Below are 26,190 nucleotides of genomic sequence, written 5' to 3' on the forward strand. Positions count from 1 at the left end.
TGTTTGGAGTAAATCCTGTAATCCAGTAGGCATGAAGGGGGGGGGGGGGGGTCAGAGCGTACAAATTTTGTTGTTTTAGGATGTCTTAGTCTTGTTTATATTGTTTTTTTTTAATTTTAGTTCTAGTTTTGTTGTGTGCTGAGCCTGGGTATGCCCAAGAGGCTCTGTTTTGTACTTTAACCGCTTCCCAAGCGCTGCACAATGATATACATCGGCAGAATGGCACGGGTGGGCAAAAGGGCATACAGGTACGTCCCCTTTAAGAATCGGCACTGCGCGCAGGTGCCACGTTCTCCGTGACCGTGGGTCCCACAGACTGGATGTAAACAAAGCATTTCCCCGTTCGGCCTGGTGTCATGACAGAGATCACTGCTCCCTGTCATCGAGAGCAGTTATCGCTGTCATGTGTGTTAAAGCCCATCCGCCCCACAGTTAGAATCACTCCCTAGGACACAGTTAACCCCTTCATCGCCCCTTAGTGTTTAACCCCTTCCCTGCCAGTGTCATTTACACAGTAATCAGTGCATTTTTATAGCATTGATCGCTGTATAAATGACAATGGTCCCAAAATAGTGTCAAAGGTGTCCGATGTGTCAGCCATAATGTCGCAGTCACGATAAAAATCGCAGATTATCACCATTACTAATAAAAAAAAAAAAATAATAAAAATAAATTTTGCGCAAACCAATCAATATACGCTTATTGCAATTTTTTTTACAAAAATGCAACAGGTACTGTGACAGGCAGGCATAGACATGTGAAATCAGTTTTGGTCCGAATATAAATTAAGCCACATTTTTGGTTATTCGAAGATTTGGATCTATCCGAAACTCCGAATGAAATAGTAACGAATTTCAGTGAAATTTGTTTAATTTAGTTTCCTCTAATCGTTTTCTACTGAATTTCACATTTTTGCAACGATTCTAAATCGGACCAGTCAAAAAACGATCAACCAATTTCGAATTCTGTGTGAAGAATAGCTGGTTAAGGAGCGGGCTGGGAAGCATTTTCTTCCCGGACATTTCCTGTAGAGCAGGGGTCTCCAAACTTTATAAGCAAAGGGCCAGTTTACTGTCCTTCAAACTTTGGGGGGGTTGAACCTTTGCCAGTGGGGGAAGAAAATGTCCTGGCATCAATGGGAGTACACAATGCCCCAATATTGGCATTAGAGGGCGTCAGGGCCGTAGAGTGGGAGCAGAGTGGGGCCATGAGGCTTTGCAATACAGCGCAGAAAAAATTATCCCCATTCAACTGAATAGAACACAATGCACGCATTTGTGGTGCGGTAGTGCACTCATCGGTAGAGTTGCTATGGGGATGCGGCCCGCACCCGGGTGACACCAAGCCCAGACTGACACTGGCGCAGCATTGAGAGGAGCACTGCGGCTCCCTCCTCTTCCTCCTTCCCTTCCCAGATTTCTTTAGGGGATGTGCGGGGAGGGACCAAGACACAGAGAGACAGACAGGCCGGGTGCCCGATGTCTGATCCTCACGGTCCCACACGCCACAATCGCATTCCTCTCCCCGCCGGCTGCACTCACTGCACACCGGACTATAGCTGCCTCCTCCTCGGCTCTGACATGACAAGTACACAGACAGGGAGGAAGAGACGAGGAGGAGGAGGGACAGCGTGCTCCAGCATCTTTCCAGGAATCGGGGCTGAGGTCTGTAATAACAGGAGTCTTGTGGGACATTGTGATGGGGGGGTTCTTGGGGGCCTGGGACTGGGTAGGTAACAATTATGCTGCCAGGAGTACATTTTAGGGAGGGGGGTGGGGCTTAGAGGATATATGGTAGAAGGGTGCTTTGTTTTGGGTTAGAGAGGACTTATGCTAGAAGGAGGGGGGCAGATTTGAAGTTTGACACCCCCAGCACTATCCCTCTCCCCTCCCATAGCACTCCTTAGCACATATCCTCTAACCCCCACCCCCCCTCAAATCAAAGATCCCATTCCAGTTCCATCCACCCCCCCCGATCGATCCCATCTCGGCTCCATCCGCCACCCCAATCCCATCCTGGCTCTATCCATCTCCCTAATCCCACCCTGGCTCCATCCGCCTCCCCAATCCCATCCTGGCTCCATCCATCTACCCAATCCCAACCCGGCTCCATCCACCACTCCGATCCCATCCCGTCTCCATCCACCACCCCAATCCCATCCCGGCTCCATCCATCCTCCCAATCCCATCTTGGCCCCATCCACCACCCCAATCCCATCCTGGCTCCATCCATCCCCCCAATCTCATCTTGGCCCCATCCACCACCCCAATCCCATCCTGGCTCCATCTATCCCCCCCGACTCCATCCACCACCCCAATCCCATCCCAACTCCATCCACCACCCTGATCCCATCCCGGCTCCATCCATCCCCCTGATCCCATCCCAGCTCCATCCACCACCCCAATCCTATCCCAGTTCCATTCATCACCCCAATCCCATTCCAACTCCATCTACCACCCTAATCCCATTCTGGCTCCATCCATTCCCCACAATCCCATCCCGGCTCCATCCATCACCCCAATCCTATCCCAACTCTATCTACCACCCCAATCCCATCCCGGCTCCATCCATTCCCCTTAATCCCATCTCGGCTCCATCCATCACCTCGATCACATCCCAACTCCATCCACCACCCCGATCCCATTCCAGCTCCATCCATTGTGGCAGGATCCCAGATGTTTTTGTCAGCTGCTCAGCCTTATCACCTGAGTGATGGGCTGAAAAGAGCCACTGCTGTTATCTGCACATCCAGTGGTCCCCATGTTTAAGCTCCGGGGGCCAAAGCAAAACACATTGGGGTGTGGCCTGGCGGGAACCCGGGCTGAGGTCTCTCCCATCACAACTACATTACCATAGGACTCCGTGGATGTACGGCACCAGGGATTTTTTTTTCTCTCTTCCCTTCAGTGACTACAGGAGCTGGGATGAGTTCCATCCCTCACCGGCACTCCTGCAGCACATTCGGTATCATCTACATTACTACCCACATCGATTGAACCTGAGCGACACACTAACAAACCGTGGGTCACAGTGGTTACCTGCTGTTAGGGACAAATTTCTGACACTGTGCCCTAAGAAATTTTATGAAATGTTTTAGGTGAATTATTGTGCGCTGCCTACCACAGGATGGTGCACCTGGTCAATATGGTTGGCTTTTATTCAGTCTTAAACTGTAGTATAAACCCAGCTTTTGAACTTGTACCTACAAGTAAGCCTATAATAACACTTATCTGTAGGTATAGTGAATATCTCCTAAACTTGTGGTGTTTAGGAGATATTCACATGGAAAGCAGCCGGTGATGTCACCGGTGCATGCGCTCTGAAGGGACGGCATACCGATTGGATGTACTTCTCCTGGGGAGGAGCGCAGTTCATTCTGTACTTTTGTGACCCATTTTTAGCGGACAGCCAGCTATAGCCCGCTGTCAGCTGACATAGCTCAGCAGGTCCAGGCTGTGAAAAGATCCTAAATTTAAAGTCAGGTTTCTCCCAGATGCATGGACCAGCAGTTCGCTCAGCCTCTCAGTGAGCTGCAGAGACCCTGAGCCAGCCGTCCCTGCCCCCCCCCCCCCCACAGCCTGGCATTCCAATAAGCTTGGGGGAGGGGGCAGAGCCAGGGACTGACAGTCACCACTCTTTGCTCACTGAAGGCTGAGTGATCAGCGGTCTTTGATCGCTCTGTTATTGGTGTTAGAAGCAGCTGGTAACAGATGCAACATTGGATTGATGCTCCATCCACCTAGGTAAGTATAATTTGTTTTAATAAAACATCGCTTTTAAAAGGAAAAAAAATCCCCCTCTCCCTTCTAAGAACCCTCCCTCCCCAAGCAAAGATTCCCACTGTAAAATATCTCCCTCCCTCAAATATCCCCCCAAAAATTAAACCCCCTGTCTCTAAACCAACACCCCAAAGCAAAAATATCTCCCTCAATCAACACCCTCTCCCCCCCCCGGCAAAGATTCCCAATTATGAAGAAAATCTCCCTTCCTCCAATCAAATTCCCTTCCAGAAGCAAATCCCTGCCATTAACCACCCCCTGTAAACTTCTCTACAAGAAACTCCCCCCTTCTCCAAAAGCAAACCCACCCGCCTTTCCTTATGGAAAACTTCTGCATCTCCAGCCTCCCTTCGGCTGTGTCATATGATACCTCGAGGAGGAATCTAGGAGTTCCCTCAACCATACACTGTCAATTGCCGGTGTTCTGCCGAGAAAGTTCCCCTCGCGGATAAGGACCCCCCTGTACTGCGCACTCACAGCGATTGCGCAGTACAAGCCACCGGAAATAGCCGAAGCTGAATAGCTGTAATTCAGCTGTACACGGCGCCTGTAACGGGGCCCCTCGCGGGCTCGCTTCGCTTGCCATGCTTCGGGCACGGCCTCGCTTCGCTCGGCACTTTTTTAGCCTACCTCTGTGTCCACTTGGATGGTGGGGCTTGAACTTGGACTCAGGGCGCAGGCGTCGAGTACAGCTGACTCAAGGTTTTCAGCTTTGGCTATTATCGGTGGCTCCTTAGTCATTCGAACTGCGCAAGCGCTGCGCCTGCGCAGTACAGGGGGGTCCTTATCCACCGGGGGAACTTTCTCGGCAAGACACCGGCATCTGAGACCTCGCAGTAATTTCATGCTTTTCAGGGGGACCCCATATTAAACTGAGGGGATGGGGCAAAATAGAAGGGGGGCTGGCTGCTGCACTCCGAAACTCTGATTGCTTCTACAGTGCTGATGCTGAGGCTAAACAGCAGGGACACTCTCTGGGCATTTTGCTCTGGGGGGATTTGAACACCCCTGACCCCCCCTTTATTTACACCGCTGGGGGGAGTAATAGTTCCCCATTCTTACAACTGGGAAATATAGTGCCCCATCATTAGTGTCAGTGGGAGAAATTGTGTCCCAACATTGATGTCAGGAATAGTGTTCCATCATTGGTGTTAGTGGGAGGAATAGTGCCCCATCGTTGGTGTCAGTGGGAGGAATAGAGCCGCATCATTGGTGTCAGTGGGAGAAATAGTGCCTCATCATTGGTGTCAGTGGCAGGAACTATGCCCCACTGTTGCTGACAGTGAGGGGTAGGGATGAGCCGAACAACCCCCGGTTCGGTTCGCTTCCAGAACACGAAAACGGACCAAAAGTTTGCGCGAACTTTCGAACACCGTTAAAGTCTATGGGACTCGAACGTAAGAAATCAAAAGTGCGAATTTTAAAGGCTAATATGCAAGTTATTGTCCTAAAAAGGGTTTGGGGACCCGGGTCCTGCCCGGAGTCCTGGTCCTGTATCAATGCAAAAAAAAGTTTTAAAAACGACCGTTTTTTCGGGAGCAGTGATTTTAATGATGCTATACTGCTAAGGGAGGTGTATGCTGCGTGCGTGGGTGTTAGCGGTACTGGCGCTAACCTGACACTGCCTGGGGCAATGCAGACCTTATCTGACCCTAAAACTTAACTTATATCACCGCCGGGTGATCAGGGGGCTAAGCCTTTATTAGGTAATAAACGGCGGGTGCCCTGAAACTATAAAAAACAAACTAACTAACCAGCGTCACCCGTAACAGTTATACGGTGATCACTGTGATCACTGGTGATAGGGTTAACTAGGGGGCAATCAGGGGGTTAAAACCTTTATTAGGTAGTATATGGGGGTCCCTGACAGCGAACCTATATACTTACCTCCCTAACTAGTGTCACCTGTGACACTAATACAGCTATCAGAAAAATGATCGCTTAGTGACACTGGCGACGGGGGATGATCAAGGGGTTAAACTTTATTAGGGGGGGTTAGGGGGGTATCCTAGACCTAAAGGGGGCTACTACTAACTGCCCTACCACTTATAACTGTCACAAACTGACACCAATGCAATAATCAGAAAAAAAAAACCTGCTATTGGTGTCACTGTGACAGGGGGTACAGGGGGGTGATGGGGGGTGAAAAGTGTGCCTGAGTGTTCTACTGTTAGTGTAGTGTTGGTGCAACTCACATCGATGTCTTCTCTCCTCGGCGCCGGAATGAAAAGACCGACTCGAGGAGAGATGACATCACTTCCTCTGCCGCTGTTTACATTACAGCAGCAGAGGAAGATTATCATTCGTTGGGAGCGATCGCAAGGGGGTGGCCACGAATAAGTGGCCTCCCCCTCAGCATTGATCTCTCCCCTAACGAAGCTGACCGCCTCGGGCACCAGGTACGTGAATTTGCCTGCCCGTGCCATTCTGCCGCAGTATATCTGCGTTAGGCGGTCGGCAAGTCTATAGTATGCCTGTAACGTGGCACGTGTTTCCTGTGTTTAGAACAGTCCCTGTACAAAATGACATTTCTAAAGGAATAAAAGTCATCTAATACTGCTTGCGGCTGTAATGTAATGTCGGGTCCCGGCAATATGGATAAAAATTATTGAGAAAGACAGCATAGGTAACCCCCAGCCCATTAGCAGGATTTTTGGGTCTTGTATGGATATTAAGGGGAACCCTGTACCCAAATTAAAAAAAGAAAAGGCGTGGGGCCCCCAGGCCCTATATACTCTGAACACCAGTATACAGGCGGTCCCAAGACAGACAGGGACTGTAGGTTTGTTCTTAAGTTGAATCTGTTTGTAATTTGGAACAGGTACATTTTGTAAGTGTAGCTCCAGCCAAAAAAATCTATTTTTAAGCTTTTTGGAAAGCATAGGGAAGGGTTATCACCCCTGTTTGTTTTGTTGTCTGTGCCCCTAGAAGATTTCACCTCACTTTCTGTCCCAATGACAATTGGATTTTGAAAATTTGGGGTTTTTAGGGAAACAAGGATTGGTGATAAAGCATCAGTGGAGGAGACACCTCTTACAGGAGAGAATTTCCTTTCCTAGGGGTAGATTTCTTCTCACTTCTTGTTGTCTCCCTCCATTTGTAAGTAGGAGTCGTTGGTGTTGGTGGTACCAGAACACTGTAAGCCCTCACAGTTACTCTTGGTGGGTGCTGGAATGGGCCCTGCTGTGAAATATTATATCAAGAATTGTAATTACATGCCCCTGTTGAACAGAGTCAGAAAAATTGGGCCTTTGGTGGTGGTGTGGTGGTGTTGCCACAACACTGTAAGCCCTCACAGTTACTCTTGGTGGGTGCAGGAACAGGCCCTGCTGTGAAATATTAGATCAAGAATTGTAATTACACGCCCCTGTTGAACAGGGGCAGAAAAATTGGGCTCTAGGCACTGGTGCTGGTGCCACAACACTGCAACCCCTCACAGATACTCTACTTTAGCGCAGGAACAAGCCCTGCTGCAAAATCTTACAGCAAAAATTGTAATTACACGGCTATATTGAAGAGGGGCAGAAAAATTGGGCTTTAGGCACTGGTGCTGGTGCCACAACACTGCAACCCCTCACAGATACTTTAGTGCAGGAACAAGCCCTGCTGCAAAATATTACAGCAAAAATTGTAATTACACGCCCCTGTAGAACAGGGGCAGAAAAATTGGACTTTAGGCACTGGTGCTGGTGCCACAACACTGCAACCCCTTACAGATAATCTAGCATAGGAACAAGCCCTGCTGCAAAATATTACAGCAAATATTGTAATTACACGCCCCTGTTGAACAGGGGCAGAAAAATTGGGCTTTAGGCACTGGTGCTGGTGCCACAACACTGCAACCCCTCACAGATACTCTACTTTAGTGCAGGAACAAGCCCTGCTGCAAAATATTACAGCTATTATTAAGCTTTTTGGAAAACATAGGGAAGGGTTATCACCCCTGTAACATTTGTTTTGCTGTCTGTGCCCCTATTCAGAAGACTTCACCTCACTTTCTGTCCCAATGACAATTGGATTTTGAAAATTTGGGGTTTTTAGGGAAACAAGGATTGTTGATAAAGCATCAGTGGAGGAGACACATTTTTTCCATATTAACTCTTACAGGAGATTATTTCCCTTCCTAGGGGTAGATTTCCTCTCACTTCTTGTTGTCTCCCTCTGTTTGTAAGTAGGAGTCTTTTTTTTAAGTCGGATGTTTGAAAGTAGGGGCCTGACCTATATAATCTGCAGAAATTTGAGCCTTAGATGTTGGTGGTACCAGAACACTGTAAGCCCTCACACTTACTCTTGGTGGGCGCTGGAATGGGCCTGCTGTGAAATATTATATCAAGAATTGTAATTATATGCCCCTGTTGAACAGGGTCAAAAAAATTGGGCCTTTGGTGGTGGTGTGGTGGTGTTGCCACAACACTGTAAGCCCTCACAGTTACTCTTGGTGGACGCAGGAACGGGCCCTGCTGTGAAATATTAGATCAAAAATTGTAATTACACGTCCCTGTTGAACAGGGGCAGAAAAATTGGGCTTTAGGCACTGGTGCTGGTGCCACAACACTGCAACCCCTCACAGATACTCTAGCGCAGGAACAAGCCCTGCTGTAAAATATTACAGCAAATATTGTAATTACACGCCCCTGTTGAACAGGGGCAAAAAAATTGGGCTTTAGGCACTGGTGCTGGTGCCACAACACTGCAACCCCTCACAGATACTCTACTTTAGTGCAGGAACAAGCCCTGCTGCAAAATATTACAGCAAAAATTGTAATTACACGACCCTGTTGAACAGGGGCAGAAAAATTGGGCCTTAGGCACTGGTGGTGGTGCCACAACACTGCAACCCCTCACAGATACTCTAGTTCAGCACAGGAACAAACCCTGCTGCAAAATAATACAGCAAAAATTGTAATTACAAGCCCCTGTTGAACAGGGGCAGAAAAATTGGGCCTTAGCCACTGGTGGTGGTGCCCAGAACCAAAAAATGTTCTTACAAGCTATCAACATGAACATTGAGGAGGAATAGGATAGTCACTCAGCTTAACAGGATAGTCACTCAGCATCAGCATAGGCAGTTCAAGGGATCTCACATTCTGGTGATCCAAGACTGATTCATTTTTATGAAGGTGAACCGATCAACTAAGTCGGTGGACAGGCACACTCTGTGATCGGTTACAAAGCCTCCAACAGCACTGAATGTGCGTTCCGAAAGAACACTGGATGCAGGACAGGCCAGTAGCTCAATAGCATACTGTGCAAGCTCTGGCCAAGCTCTGGCCAGTGATCCATCCTCAAGACCCAGTAACCCAGAGGATTTTCAGTTGGAAAGGTCTCCAAGTCTGATCTTGCCCCTAGGTATTCCTGCACCATGTAAATCAGACGCTGGCAATGGTTGCTGGAACCGATCAGACCTTGGGGCTGCGGACTAAAAAATTGAGTGAACGCATCTGTCAGACAGCCACCTTCTCCACCACTCCTTCTGTGACTGACCGAAGCCTCAGCAACATGCTGTCCAGGACCAGGAATTTGTAACCTCCCAGCGTGTCATGCAGGCAGACGGCGGCCAGCGTGTGCTACATAGCACTCGGCAGTGGCTCTCGGCTCTCACAGTTCAAAAGCCGCTCCAGTATATTTAGTATATATATACATTCCAGGCTTTGTATATATATATATGTATATATATATATATATATATATATATATATATACACAGTATATATATATATATATATATATATATATATATACTGTATCCAGTTTAGCTAGATCTCGCTGCAGACCGTTCCTGTTGTTCTCTTTCTAATATACTACAAGCAGGCAAGTTCATTCAGTTAGCTGCAGTATATTCAGTACTGTATCCTGTGCAGCTAGATCTTGCTGCTGACCGTTCCTGTTGTTCTCTTCCTAGTATACTACAGGCAGGCAAGTTCATTCAGTTAGCTGCAGTATATTCAGTACTGTATCCAGTTTAGCTAGATCTCGCTGCAGACCGTTCTTGTTGTTCTGTTCCTAATATACTACAGGCAGGCAAGTTCATTCAGTTAGCTGCAGTATATTCAGTACTGTATCCTGTGCAGCTAGATCTCCCTGCAGACCGTTCCTGTTGTTCTCTTCCTAATATACTATAGGCAGGCAGTTCATTCAGTTAGCTGCAGTATATTCAGTACTGTATCCTGTGCAGCTAGATCTAGCTGCAGACCGTTCCTGTTGTTCTGTTCCTAATATACTACAGGCAGGCAGTTAATTCAGTTAGCTGCAGTATATTCAGTACTGTATCCAGTTTAGCTAGATCTCGCTGCAGACTGTTCCTGTTGTTCTGTTCCTAATATACTACAGGCAGGCAAGTTCATTCAGTTAGCTGCAGTATATTCAGCACTGTATCCTGTGCAGATAGATCTCACTGCATACCATTCCTTTTGTTCTCTTCCTAATATACTACAGGCAGGCAGTTCATTCAGTTAGCTGTAGTATATTCAGTACTGTATCCTGTGCAGCTAGATCTCGCTGCAGAGCATTCCCGTTGTTCTCTTCCTAATATATTACAGGCAGGCAGTTAATTCAGTTATCTGCAGTATATTCAGTACTGTATCCTGTGCAGCTAGATCTCGCTGCAGACCGTTCCTGTTGTTCTGTTCCTAATATACTACAGGCAGGCAGTTTATTCAGTTAGCTGCAGTATATTCAGTACTGTATCCTGTGCAGCCAGATCTCACTGCAGACCATTCCCGTTGTTCTCTTCCTAATATACTACAGGCAGGCAGTTGATTCAGTTAGCTGCAGTATATTCAGTATATATATATATATATATATATATATATATATATATATACACATCCCAGCTTTGTGCAGCTACATCTCACTGCAGGCCATTCCTGGTGTACCTATTCAAATACATTACAAATATATCAAATACAGTATGTCTGGAAGGCCAACTAGGAGACGCAGATGCTCATAGGCCACTAAAAGAGGGCAAGCAGGCTCTGTGTCTACAGCCAACATTGCTGGTCGTGGACACGGTGCATCCTCAGCACATGGCCGTGGGGCACGCTTGTCGCTTTTTTGGCCGTGTTGAGCCACAACATGCAGAAGAGTTGGTAGAGTGGATGACCAAGCCGTCCTCATCCTCCTCATCCTCTGTCACCCAGGCTCAGAGTACTTTGGCTGCCAATACAGCTGCCAAAGCGGCCTCTTCCATTGGCTCAATGTCATCAGTCACTCCTTCCCTAGCCCCATCATCATGCCCTGAGGAGTTCCCGAACTGTTTGACCACAGTGTTGGGTACATGCTGCAGGAGGATGAGCAGCGTTTTAAAGGCTCCGATGATGGTACCCAGATTGAGGAAGGCAGTAACGTGAGCCCAGAGATAGGGGGTGCCCAAGAAGGACAACAAATTGGCAGTCATGTTCCCCCAGCTACAGCATACTGCCAGGTTTGCTCCACTGACGAGGAGGGGGGATGATGAGGTCACTGACTCTATGTGGGTGCCGGATAGGAGAGAGGAAGAGGAGGAGGCACATCTCCAATGAGGCAGGATGCCCTCCAGGGGCCAGCTCAAGGGTAGCCAACCGACTGTATCACACCGCATAGCTCCGCATGTGCAGGGCGCTGCTGACTCTGCGCGTTTTTCCAAAAGTTCTTTGGTGTGGGCCTTTTTTGAGACGTATGCAGCAGATCGCACCGTTGCTGTTTGCAACATATGTCTGAAGCGTATCAAGCATGGCCAAAACAGCAGACGCTTGGGCACCACATGCTTGACCAGACATATGTCGAACTCCCATGCAGTCCTTTGGCAAGCATACTTAAAAGACCCACACCAAAGAACAAGGTGGACCTCTCCTTGCTCCTCATCAGCTGGGATCTGCACTGAGAGGAATGAAAGTGTAGAATTAGGTGTGCCAAGTACTTGCGGGCAATCTGCTGTCGCTACACCAGCGTCCGATTGTAGCAGGCAAATTTCCCTACCCCAGTTGCTAAACCGGGGAAAGAAATTCGGTCCCAGCCATCCACATGCCCAGCGGCTGAATGCTAGCATGGCTAAATTGCTAGCACTCCAACTGCTGCATCTAGCTGCACAGGATACAGTACTGAATATACTGCAGCTAACTGAATAAACTGCCTGCCTGTAGTATATTAGGAAGAAAACAACAGGAACGGTCTGCAGGGAGATCTAGCTGCACAGGATACAGTACTGAATATACTGCAGCTAACTGAATGAACTGCCTGTAGCATATTAGGAAGAGAACAACAGGAACGGTCTGCAGCGAGATCTAGCTGCACAGGATACAGTACTGAATATACTGCAGCTAACTGAATGAACTTGCCTGCCTGTAGTATATTAGGAACAGAACAACAGGAACGGTCTGCAGCGAGATCTAGCTACCATATATACTCGTGTATAAGTCAAATTTTTCAGCCCCTTTTTTGGGGCTGAAAGTGCCCCCCTCGACTTATACATGAGTCACCCCCGTCTGCCTACATGATTAGCGTGTCATGCAGGCAGACGGCGGACAGCGTGTGCTACATAGAACTCGGAGCGGCTCTCGGCTCTCACAGTTCAAAAGCCACACCTCCTCATCTGTGATAGGCAGTCAGTGTACAGCCTATCATGGACATTCTCTCATCCTCGTCCATGGTATGAGGATGAGAGAATGCCCGTGATAGGCTGACCACTGACTGCTGGGAAATGGAGTTTTCTGCCTATCATTAACGACGAGGAGGTGCGGCTTTTGAACAGTGAATGGCCACCAAATAGGAATAGCAGACGCTGATCGGTGCAGAGCGGCACTCGGAGGCATGCACAGGACACAGGTAGGATGCACACAGACACATGCACACATACACATACACAGGACCATATACACATGACACATGCACACATACACAGGACACAGGTACATATACACATGACACATGCACATATACACATGACACAGGTACAGGACACATGCACATCGACTTATACTCGAGTATATACGGTAAACTGGATACAGTACTGAATATACTGCAGCTAACTGAATGAACTGCCTGCCTGTAGTATATTAGGAACAGAACAACAGGAACGGTCTTCAGCGAGATCTAGCTGCACAGGATACAGTACTGAATATACTGCAGCTAACTGAATGAACTGCCTGCCTATAGTATATTAGGAAGAGAACAACAGGAACGGTCTGCAGCGAGATCTAGCTGCACAGGATACAGTACTGAATATATTTCAGCTAACTAATTGAACTTGCCGGCCTGTAGTATATTAGGAACAGAACAACAGGAACGGTCTGCAGCGAGATCTAGCTAAACTGTATACAGTACTGAATATATTGCAACTAACAGAATGAACTGCCTGCCTATAGTATATTAGGAAGAGAACAACAGGAACGGTCTGCAGCGAGATCTAGCTGCACAGGATACAGTACTGTATATACTGCAGCTAACTGAATGAACTTGCCTGCCTGTAGTATATTAGGAAGGGAACAACAGGAACGGTTTGCAGCGAGTTCTAGCTAAACTGGACACAGTATATATATATTTTTATACACTAAATATACTGGAGCTAATTGAATCAACTGTCTGCTCAATCTATCTCAATCTATCTAAATGAAATTAAATGACACTCTCTCTCTCTCTCTCTCTCTCTCTCTGAACGCCGAAACACACTACATACGGCTGACGTGCAGGTGGCCTTATATAGTGTGGGGCATGTACTTATTCCCCTGAGCCATAATTGGCCAAAGGCACCCTGGCTCTGTTTGCTCTGTTTGGTTACGGTGCTGTGATTGGCCAAAGCATGCAGGTCATAGTGCATGCTTGGCCAATCATCAGCCATCAAACCACTGCGATGACGCAGTGCATTATGGGCCGTGACGCGCCGCAAACGGCCCATAATGTTCGATCCTCGTCACAGCCGTTGTACGAGTCGAACTCATGTTGGGCTTGAACTCGAAGCTCATCCCTAGTGGGGGAAAAATGCCTCAAGGGCTGGATAAAAGTATGCAAAGGGCCGCATTTGGAGACCACTGCTCTAGATAGCTAGAGCTAGGTAACCTCCTGGACGCTGCTAGAAGGACTGAGCTAAAGAGTTTTGACATAGTAAAGAGTGTCCTCATATCATTACATTGTGCAACTGGAGTATCCCACAGCTCCCTTCATCCCTATCCAAGTTTAACCAGCAATAAATCTACAACAGACAAACCCCTAGACTGCTTAGTGAGCCACAGAGTGACTGTTGCTGTGTACCTAGCTGCCACTGCCATAACTGGGGAAAGAACCAGGCACACAAACCAGCAGCCCTTTCAGGGGTGATCGCTACAATAATGGAGTGCAAAAGTTCTAATAAATATAGTAGTTTTCAATACTCCACCAATAGCATACTCATAATTAGTCTTCAGAGATAGAGTCCTACTCAAAGGTTGTGCCACAGCTCTAAGGTAGTACTCTGTGGCGAACTAAGACAGTACTCTGGAAAGCACCACAAGCAAAGCCCAGTGGCTGAAGGTCACATTAGCCACATCAGTGGAGGACACACCAATCTGGATAGCTGCATAAAGAGACAAGCTCATGCACTGTATAGATGAAGTCTTGATCGAAGCAAAAAAAATCTTTAAAAACAAAAAATATGGCTAATCTACCCTACTGCACACAGAAGTTCTGCCATTTAAAGCCCAAGTATCTGAAATTTAATTGGCTGGGGTTAGTGCTTGAGTTACAATATGGACAGAAGACAAGGTCCCGTGTAAAACCGGGGTCTATAATGCAAAAGGCTCCATAGGTACACAGGAACTAGATTAATGACTAACGCAAGGTTCTTAGTGTCTGCACTTGTTGCTTTAGAAACATTTTAGGTCATGTCAAGTTCACTTTAGGGTTAGTGGTCCTTTTAGAAGAGCAAATAAAAGCATTACATTGAAAAAAAAAAAAACGCTCTGCTTTGTACTTGTACCTTTTGGGGTGTATCTCGGGTTGAGGATGGCCGGGAGTACAAAACGCACAGCTCCATCTGCCTCCACTGGCAACTCCCGCACATATTTTAAGGTGACCTCGGCCTCCTGGCCAGGAGGGAGATTCCCAACACTGCAGCTAAAGATGTCTGCCGAGCTCTCATCTTCCTCCAGGAGGAAGGCTTGTTCACCTCGGCTGATGGCCTCATCATAGGTTTTGTGGGCCTGGAGAAGAGTAGGAATAGCAGAAAACCTGTTACTTTTGTGTAATTTAAACACTTTTACAGCAATTTAGATCTGTGAATATGATGTACACAGTTTCTATTATATATATAGATATATATCTATATCTATATATATATATAGATATATCTATATATCTATATATATATATATATAGAGAGATCTATAGATACTGTATATCTATGTATCTATATATATCTATATAGATATATATCTATATATCTATATAGATATATAGATATATATATATATATATATATATATACACAGTGGGGATGGAAAGTATTCAGACCCCCTTAAATGTTTCACTCTTTGTTATATTGCAGCCATTTGCTAAAATCATTTAAGTTTATTTTTTCCCTCATTAATGTACACACAGCACCCCATATTGACAGAAAAACACAGAATTATTGACATTTTTGCAGATTTATTAAAAAAAGAAAAACTGAAATATCACATGGTCCTAAGTATTCAGACCCTTTGCTCAGTATTTAGTAGAAGCACCCTTTTGATCTAATACAGCCATGAGTCTTTTTGGGAAAGATGCAACAAGTTTTTCACACCTGGATTTGGGGATCCTCTGCCATTCCTCCTTGCAGATTCTCTCCAGTTCTGTCAGGTTGGATGGTAAACGTTGGTGGACAGCCATTTTTAGGTCTCTACAGAGATGCTCAATTGGGTTTAAGTCAGGGCTCTGGCTGGGCCATTCAAGAACAGTCACAGAGTTGTTGTGAAGCCACTCCTTCGTTATTTTAGCTGTGTGCTTAGGGTCATTGTCTTGTTGGAAGGTAAACCTTCAGCCCAGTCTGAGGTCCTGTGAAATCTAGAGAAGGTTTTCGTCCAGGATATCCCTGTACTTGGCCGAATTCATCTTTCCCTCGATTGCAACCAGTCGTCCTGTCCCTGCAGTTGAAAAACACCCTCACAGCATGATGCTGCCACCACCATGCTTCACTGTTGGGACTGTATTGGACAGGTGATGAGCAGTGTCTGGTTTTCTCCACACATACCACTTAGAATTAAGGCCAAAAAGTTCTATCTTGGTCTCATCAGACCAAAGAATCTTATTTCCCACCATCTTGGAGTCCTTCAGGTGTTTTTTGCAAACTCCATGCAGGCTTTCATGTGTCTTGCACTCAGAGGCTTCCGTCGGGCCACTCCACCAGTCGGGGCTTTATGGCAGAGGGCTGCAGTGATGGTTGACCTTCTACAACGTTCTCCCATCTCCCGACTGCATCTCTGGAGCTCAGCCACAGTGATCTTTGGGTTCTTCTTTACCTCTCTCACCAAGGCTCTTCTCCCCCGATAGCTCTGTTTGGCCGGACGGCCAGCTCTAGGAAGGGTTCTGGTCGTCCCAAATGTCTTCCATTTAAGGATTATGGAGGCCACTGTGCTCTTAGGAACCTTAAGTGCAGCAGAAATTTTTTGTAACCTTGGCCAGATCTGTGCCTTGCCACAATTCTGTCTCTGAGCTCTTCAGGCAGTTCCTTTGACTTTATGATTCTCATTTCCTCTGTGAGCTGTAAGGTCTTATATAGACAGGTGTGTGGCTTTCCTAATCAAGTCCAATCAGTATAATCAAACACAGCTGAACTCAAATGAAGGTGTAGAACCATCTCAAGGATGATCAGAAGAAATGGACAGCACCTGAGTTAAATATATGAGTGTCACAGCAAAGGGTCTGAATACTTAGGAATACTTTTAGCAAATGGCTGCAATATAACAAAGAGTGAAAAATTTAAGGGGGTCTGAATACTTTCCGTCGCATATATATATATATATATATATATATATATATATATATATATATATATATATATATATATTTTTTTTTTTTTTGTACTGATCCAGCTATGGTGTCTTATAGTGTACTGTACGGCAATATTTGCATTACCAAATTCCAGCTAACTCTACGATTTGTGTCTAGTTTTTCTGTTGATTCTCCCAAAATAGAAAGAAAGTAACAGCCTGACTGTGACTGAAGATCACAAAACCTGATATACAAGATCTGTAGATACTTCAGCCAAACTGGTGACCACACATTCTATATCTCATCTACAAAGCAACATGGACAAATGTTAAAAGTACATTACTATTCAACCATCAAATAAATGGCAGAGCCCTTTGTGGGCAGTTTACAGCCTTGGCCACAGAATTTTGGGGCTCCATCAGTCATCAACGTGAAAAGCAAAAAGTGACCAAATGATTGTACTATATGCCTAAGAATGTATACTTATAATCCAGTTTAAAGAAAAGCCTAAGAGTGTATAATCATGTCATGTGAAAATATAATGTGTTTCTCTTGTTCGTCTTGTAATCCTCATTACCTCCTTCTTCTCCTGGAGGTCGGCTACAATCGTCTTCCCCTCTATTGTGGCCTCAAAGCTGTAGACAGCAGAGTCTTCATCCATGGGGAAGACAAAGACCGCTTCCACCGCCTTCTCCTCCTTGTTCTTATACTTGAGAGTTGCTGATACATCCGCCACAAAGCCTTTCACCTGGACGTCAACCCAGATCCCCTGTAGAGGGACTAGACACACACACAGGAGAATAAGAAAATTATATCTGGTGTCCAGTAACTTGAGCTGTATTTCCAGTGAACACTTAGGAGATGAATACTCTTTAAAAGTACCGTCCAATCAAGCTAGGGACCGGGAACACAAATACCAAATTACCAATTAGGAGATAAGGGATTTCCAACTCTGTGCTTAGTTTGGCTCAGGGGTCTCCAACGTTTTCAAGTTTGAGGACCACATTTTGGATGTTACAAAAGTTTACTGGCCAAAAAAAAAATCTTAAAAGGAGTTCCCTTTACATCCAGGAGTGCCCATCAGAGTATCTCCTTACATCCAGGAGTGCCCATCACAGTATCTCCTTACATCCAGGAGTGCCCATCAGGAGGACGCGGGGAGGATTATGGCTTGCTGGCAGTCTCCATATTATGATACACAGACCGGCGCTTCCAACACCAGCCAGCTAGATTATTTTCATAGACACTTGTTGCGGGCCTGATAAAATCTTGTAGTGTATAGTAAGCTGCTCTCCCAGCCTTTTGATTGGCCAAAGAACAAGCAGCAGCACACAGAGTCCTCGCTCTCACCTTCTGACAGGTGCTTCCTGCCAGCACATGTGCACTGCAGCAAGGCCACATTGACTTAGCGTGATGGCCCTCAATATCTCGGTCTAAGAGCTACTGGTCTGAGATGACCGACAGGGATCAGCTAACACACTCCCTGGTAGCAACAGCACTGGCATGAAGGTATACTCAGGGTGTGATGTACCACATCTGAGTTGAACTCCAACTGCCCATCAAGAATTGAATATTGTGTGACACAGTGATGTCTGTGTTGTCGGCTTCTACACTAAGATGGTCTTGCAGTCACCATGACAGGTGGAATATATTATATCCAGAGGTTTATTTTCTTCTTTCTACACTACTGAAATAAACCAAAGCACATAACACAAGCTAGAGCAATAGGTAAAGGGTCACATTAAAGACAAGTAGGGTAGCAACAGTAGGAAAAAACAGGTATGAGTGTCAGAATATAAAGAATATAGCAGTAACTCTGCAACATAACTCTAGCAACAGTTTAAAGAACAATTCCAGCTATGGCAATTTTTACATAATTACATTGTTCAAGCTTGGACCAATGTAATTATGCATATATCATATCTGTGAAATCCCTCTAGAGTCTGGAAACCCCTACATTAAGCATCGCTGCTACAGGGATCTCCAATAGCTTCCATGTCCTTGCTGCATTATGAACACAGGAGGTCGTCTACATGGCATGAGCGTCATTTAGAGAATTATTTGCATCTTCTCAGGGAATGCAAAAGATTCCCTGATTGGATGTGGTGGAGAGCATGACTGCAATACCCCGCTCTTCTACCTTCCTCATTGAGAAAATGCAATGCAATCGCTGAATGGTGCCAGGGCCCAGTGGCCAACCTCCTGTGCTCAGAATGCAGCAGGGCAGCTGCTCAGCAAGGGCCCCTAAAGCTAGTGGAGATCACTGTAGTATCGATCTCTACTACAGTGATTTCCAGCTTCCAAGCGGATCCCACGGGGGGGGTGCTTATACTGTAATTGCCATTGCTTGTATACTCACCTGGCTGGCGGGAAGCCATGATGATGAGGCCACAACATGGAGGGAATGGCGGCATTATTGAAGGTTGTCTGAAAGGAAATGAAAGATACAAGTGTCAGATTCTATGGCTGCAGCCCGAGTGACATAATACAGACTACCCCCAGGGCTCTCTTCCTTCCTTTACCACTTATTGCGTACTATTAGAAGCATGCATTCAGCTATGTACTGTATGTACATAGCTGTGTAAGTATGTAAAAGTATGTAAGTATGTAAAAGTATGTAAGTATGTAGGGAGGATGTCAGGAAAGAGTCATATTCGCCCTCCTTTCTTCCTGTATATGTGCTCTGTCTAAGAGGAGCATGAGGCAGGGACATTTGTACAGGGGTTGCCATTGGGACCTGGTCCCATGCTCCAGGGGACCCGTACGCCCCCCCCCGTATGCCTGGATAGGAGGGCAGCGGGGGCGGCACTATGTAGAGGAACCCCTCTATGTAGCTGCTGAATGCCCGCTTCTCCTCTCCCTCCCGTAGACATTCAGCAGCTGCAGGAGGGAAATGGAGGGCATTGGTTCCTCCACATGCAGCTTCTGCCGCCTACCTAAAAAAGAAAACAACAAAAATAAAAAACCTCCAGGGTCACAGAAGTCGGACTTGTGACTGGGCTCTTAAGCTGGGGGGCCTAACTACTCTCTGTTAAGTTAATCTCTGAAGTTAAAGAAGAATGGGGACTTTACCTTGGGTCCAGTCTGGAGAGTCCATCTTGGAAATGTCTGCCTGATTCAGGAGGAAGGCATTCAATTACCTAAGGACTTGTGCAGACCTGAGGGCAGGACCTGGGTGACTGTGCTGCTGTCGATTCCCTGGTGCATTATAACTAATCCTTGCCTGGTTTATGTTGATCCAGTGCTGTCCATTCCTTAAAATATGGTTGAGGGGATTGTACTGAGAAGTAGCTACAGAGTGAAGAGTGTACTGTTCGGTATTCTGGAGCAATGGTTCTCAACCTCAGTCCTCAAGTATCCCCAACAGGTCGTGTTTGCAGGTTTTCCTTTATCTTGCACAGGTGCTTTAAATCAGAGTCAATGGCTTGGTATTTTGGACAGCTATTTTATCTAAGAGAAATTCCCAAAACATGGCCTGTTGGGGGTACTTGAGGGATGAGGTTGAGAACCACTGTTCTGGAGTATCCCACAGCTCCCTGCCCTATCCAAGTTAACCAGCTATAAGTGCAGAAAATGGCAACCCCTTGACTGAGCTGAAGGAGTGAATGCTGTTGTTTGCACTATGTGACAGGAGGAACCTGGGGCAAATCAGCAGCCCTTATGGGGGTAGCACTGTATCGATGTAATGCTACCCTTGAAAGGGCACATATTTTAACTGGTTCTTTTCCAAACTGTACAGAGGCCACCAGTCCACCCAAGGAGCCGTCCATGAACTCTAGATTCAATAAACAGTCTAGGGGTTGTCTTTTTTGTAATTTATTGCTTGTAGAACTTGACCAGGAGATGGGTTGGACCATGGGATACTCCAAAAACGATTAACAAACAGCGGTTAGAGGACAAACGTCTCTATAATTGAATGTGGATACTGAACGGTCGGTTCCCTTACAGCTGAAGATCATGGGGCAAGACTCTCTGGCATCTGGTTACCTTGCTCTTGTGCACAGCATCTGGTACCCAGTGCATTTTTCAGAATACTGTACAGTCACAGGGATCAATTTAGGGTCTTTACTCAGTTCCCAGGACTGCTGTGCACCCTTCAACCTCCTCTGGACACAATCCAGTGAGTGAAACAGTCCTTCTCTAGACCACATCTCTCTAACTCTCTCTGACCCAGAAACAGCCTGTGGATTGCCGCACAGTGGCATACACTGTGACTGCGCATTACCCCCGCAGGGGTTAAAGAAGCTGGTGAGTGTCCGCATGATCACAAGACACGAGCACCTGGTCACCAAGATTAATACAAATACCTGCCTTGCTTTACAAAGATGTCAAGTTTTTCACTTAAGTTGCACTGAGCACTAGTCACGATTTAACCTATGTAATTATTCAGCAATGTTATGTTTGTCAATCACTATATGGGGTTTTTATGTGGATGGAATAGCTTTGGCTAAAGTCATTTTTTGATTTCATCCTCTGTTCCCCTTCCCCCCTCCCCCAATTCAAAGGGGGCCAACCTAGCCGATAAATTTGCTATATGCGATTTTGTTTATATTTTGTTTATAATTTACATGCGACTTTACATGTGGGATTTGGCTACACACGGTTTACCAAACATTTTTTAAACTAGGACAACGATACAGCTACACACTCCAAAGGGGGTCACTTTGCTGTTTTATGTTTGATTTTTATTTGCAATTTTGGTTTATACTTTATATGCGACTTTACATATGGGATTTGGCTACACACGATTTACCAAGTATTTCTATGAATTAGGACTGCGCCACACCCACACACTAACCTTTCACTTATATGCATGGTATTGTCATAAAAAGTGTTTAGAGACCTGGATCCTGCCCCAGGGGACATGTATCAATGCAAAATTTTTTTTAAAAACGGCTGTTTTTTCGGGAGCAATGATTTTAATAATGCTTAAAGTGAAACACCACAAAAGTGAAATATTCCTTTAAATTTTGTACCTGGGGGGTGTCTACAGTATGTCTGTAAAGTGGCGCCTTTTCTCGTGTTTAGAACAGTCCCTGTACAAAATGACATTTCTAAAGAAAAAAGAGTCATTTTAAAGTAATAGCGGCTATAATGAATTGTCGGTCCCAGCAATACAGATAAAAGTCATTGAAAAAAATAGCATGGGATCCCCCCAGTCCATTACCAGGCCCTTTGGGACTGGTATGAATATTAAGGGGAACCCCGAACCAAAATGTAAAAATAAAATTGAATGGGGGTCCCCCCAAATTCCATTCCAGGCCCTTCAGGTCTGGTATGGATATTAAGGGGAACCCAATTTTTTTTTAAAAAAACGGCGTAGGGGTCCCCCTCAAAATTCATACCAGACCTGAATTTTAAGGGGAACCTCATGCCAATTTTTTTTTTTTAAATGGCGTGAGGGTCCCCCAAAAAATCCATAGCAGACCCTTATCCGAGCACGCAACCTGGCAGGCCACAGGTTCAGGCCCCTCCTGAACTGTACCAGGCCACGTGTCCTCAACATGGGGAGGGTGCTTTTGGGTATCCAACCAAAGCACCTTGTCCCCTTGGGGACAAGGGCCTCATCCCTACAACCCTTGACCGGTGGTTGTGGGGGTCTGTGGGCGGGGGGGCTTATAGGAATCTGGAAGCCCACTTTAACTAGGGGACCCCCAGATCCCACCCCTCCTGTTTGAAATGGTAACGGGTATATTGTACCCGTACCATTTCACAAAAAAAGTGTCAAAATTTTAAAAAACCACAAGACACAGCTTGGTACAAGTCCTTTATTAAAAAAAAAAAAAAAAATGTCCCACGAAGTCCATTCATCGTCGTATGACGCGTCCTCGCAGGTGACAGTTCTTTTATAACTGATGGCGGGGCCACACGATGATGTACCCGGGTGACCCAGCCCCCCTCTGATGCACGGGGACTTCTCAATGGCTTCCCCATGGTGTCAGAGGGGGCAGGGGCCACCCGTTTATGTACCCGAGCCAGGACCCGGGTCCCCAAACACTTTTTGTGAAAATAACTTGCATATTAACCCTTAAAATGAGCACTTTTGATTTTTCACGTTAGTGTCCCATAGACTTTAACGGTGTTCGCGTGTTCAAACAAATTTTTTGCCTGTTCGCATGTTCTTCTGCGAACTGAACCACCAGGGCTGGTACAAGGGGTGGGCTGAAGGGGGCGGATGCCCTGGGCGGAGTAATTTATTGTAGGAAGGGGGCACAGCAGTGGTGTACTAACTGGATACCACACATTGGGGGGGGTGTCAGGCGGCCCCCCCATCCTCCCCTGTATGATACAGTGAGAGCGGGACAGGCTTGGTAGTGCAGCGGTGATGTGACATGCTGACAGCGCAGGGAGAGCTCAGGTTAAATTCTAATAGCCCATCGAGTACAACTCCCCCCCTCCACAGAAATGGAAGAGGCTGCATCGGCTCTGCCCCCTCCCTCCACTCTGTTTCTGTGTCCCGTCCATGCTCCGCACAGCCCGTGTGCTGCCTCTGAAAGGAATGTGGGGGCGGGAACATTTAAACAAGTAGCAACCTGGGAACATCCAAGTGAGTTATCAGCACTGTCCCTGTGTCCAGACTCTGCTCTCTCTCTCCCAAATCTTTCACTCCCAATCTTTCCTCTGTTGTCCTCTAGTAGAGTCTTTCATTAACTCTGTGCTAATAGTTGGCCCTATCATGTTCCCATCATGTTCCTTTAGCCAGGGTTTTCACTAGTGTGATCATAGCTATTGCATGTGATTCGCACCGCGTTGCTGTACAAATCACATTCGATGTCTGTGCAATGCGAATTCAGCAATACAAACTGTATGGCTCAAAACGCATTTGCACCAAAACGGTGCAGGACCCTTTTTATGGTCTGCACTGGAATCGGATTGGATGGGTGTTTACACCTATCCAATCTGATTCCTGCACCATTTCACAATTCTCACTGCGATCTGCAAACTGATCTGTGGGGTGTCATTAATTTTCCATTGACACCCATAGCAGTTTGCAAAGGGCATCATGAATGGCCGACAAGCAACATGCAATGCAGGAATCCGCACTGGAATCACGCTGATTCCTGTATCGCATATATGTAAACCAGGACTCAAGTGGGTTCACACTGATGCGCTGTGGTTCAGTTGCAGTGCTGGTGTATACACCCTGCATTTACCTCAATTTTCACTACAGTCCCACAGACTTCTATTAGGTTACACATTTTTGCAACATTTTCTGAAAGCGCACCAAATGTCCTCTATACTGAATCTTTGGTGTGCTTTCAGAAAACACAGTAAAATTACACAAGCTAATAGAAGTCTGTGGGACTGCAGCTAAAAATGGGGATAAAATGCAGAAAAACTGTGTATACGCCAGCACTGGGACAAACTTCAGGACACCAGTGTGAACCCAAAGGCTTCAGGGTACCGTGTAATGTAAAGGAGTCCAGAGGTGCAGGGTGCTATGTAATGTAAAGGGGTCCAGAGGTGCAGGGTGCTGTGTAATGTAAAGGAGTCCAGAGGTGCAGGGTGCTGTGTAATGTAAAGGAGTCCAGAGGTGCAGGGTGCTATGTAATGTAAAGGGGTCCAGAGGTGCAGGGTGCTGTGTAATGTAAAGGAGTCCAGAGGTGCAGGGTGCTATGTAATGTAAAGGGGTCCAGAGGTGCAGGGTGCTGTGTAATGTAAAGGGGTCCAGAGGTGCAGGGTGCTGTGTAATGTAAAGGAGTCCAGAGGTGCAGGGTGCTGTGTAATGTAAAGGAGTCCAGAGGTGCAGGTGCTGTGTAATGTAAAGGAGTCCAGAGGTGCAGGGTGCTGTGTAATGTAAAGGGGTCCAGAGGTGCGGTGAACTTACAATTTAACCATTTGCCGACCCGCCGCAGTACATATACTGCGATGGGGCTGCAGCTACAGTATTGTAGTGTTGTATTGTTTTAAGTGTTTTCTGGTTTTGAAAGGACACTGACTCTTTCTTTATACCCGGGGGGGGGGGGTGCAGTTTGCCATCTTCGCTCTGATGGCCTTGTCCCAGCACTGCGAACCAGGGGGTGTTCGGCTCATCCCTACCTGCTGCTCTTGCTAAGTACACATTCCTTAGTTGCTTTGCTTCATACCTCACATGTGCTTTACTGAGACTTGTTCTTTTATACGCCAGCAACCTTCATGCACCCCTTTAAATGACTTTAGAGCCGGCTTAAAACAGTTGATGCAACTTCACTGAACATCTTGAAAAGTCCAACCAGAACATTACTGTGGGATATTCCCTATCTAACTCAACTAGGCTGCCCAGGCATACCTCAAGAAGGTCAATCATGATATCTTCCAAGACTTGATAGTTCTCCGGACTCCCAGTGTCCTCTGACGGACTGCTCCAGCAAGCCTCAAAACTGGCCTTCCTTCTCCCTTATATATATATATATATATATATATATATATATATATATATAACAGGACAGATAGGCAGGGTCCAAAAAGTGCAGAACATTAACCCTTCCCCAGTCTGGGCCAGTCAACTCCCTAACTAATACACGGCAGGCAACCAGCCTACAAGCCTAACTAGGAGGGTGCTACATACAGTGCCTTGCAAAAGTATTCACCCCTTGGCTTTTTACCTATTTTGTTACATTACAGCCTTTAGTTCAATATTTTTTCAATCTGAATTATATGTGATAGATCAGAACACAATAGGCTAAGTTGATGAAGTAAAATTTTTCAGAAAACAATTGGTGAAAACAATTCTTCAGAAATAAAAAAATGATTGGCATGTGCGTATGTATTCAGACCCTTTGTTATGAAGCCCATTAAAAAGCTCTGGTGCAACCAATTACCTTCAGAAGTCACATAATTAGTGAAATGATGTCCACCTGTATGCAATCTAAGTGTCACATGATCTGTCATTACATATACACAACTTTTTGAAAGGCCCCAGAGGCTGCAACACCTAAGCAAGAGGCACCACTAACCAAACACTGCCATGAAGACCAAGAAACTCTCCAAACAATAAGGGACAATGTTGTTGGGAAGTACAAGTCAGGGTTAGGTTATAAAAAAAAATATACAAATCTTTGATGATCCCTAGGAGAACCATCAAATCTATCATAACCAAATGGAAAGAACATGGCACAACAGCAAACCTGCCAAGAGACGGCCGCACACCAAAACTCATGGACCGGGCAAGGATGGCATTAATCAGAGAGGCAGCACAGAGATCTAAGGTAACCCTGGAGGAGCTGCAGAGTTCCACAGCAGAGACTGGAGTATCTGTACATAGGATGACAATAAGCTGTACGCTCCATAGAGTTGGGCTTTATGGCAGAGTGGCCAGAAGAAAGACATTACTTTTAGCAAAAAACAAAATGGCATGTTTTGAGTTTGTGAAAAGGCATGTGGGAGACTCCCAAAATGTATGGAGGAAGGTGCTCTGGTCTGATGAGACTACAATTTAACTTTTTGTCCATCAAAGAAAACGCTATGTCTGGTGCAAACCCAACACATCACATCACCCAAAGAACACCATCCC

General features: G+C 46.1%; 1 pseudogene; it reads right to left on the reverse strand.

Annotated features, from left to right (window-relative positions):
- LOC141121629 (von Willebrand factor A domain-containing protein 5A-like) overlaps positions 1-26,190 on the reverse strand; it is a 120,244-nt pseudogene that overhangs the window by 79,285 nt on the left and 14,769 nt on the right.

This window comes from Aquarana catesbeiana, linkage group LG01, assembly GCF_042186555.1.
Source record: "Aquarana catesbeiana isolate 2022-GZ linkage group LG01, ASM4218655v1, whole genome shotgun sequence".
NCBI lineage: Eukaryota > Metazoa > Chordata > Amphibia > Anura > Ranidae > Aquarana > Aquarana catesbeiana.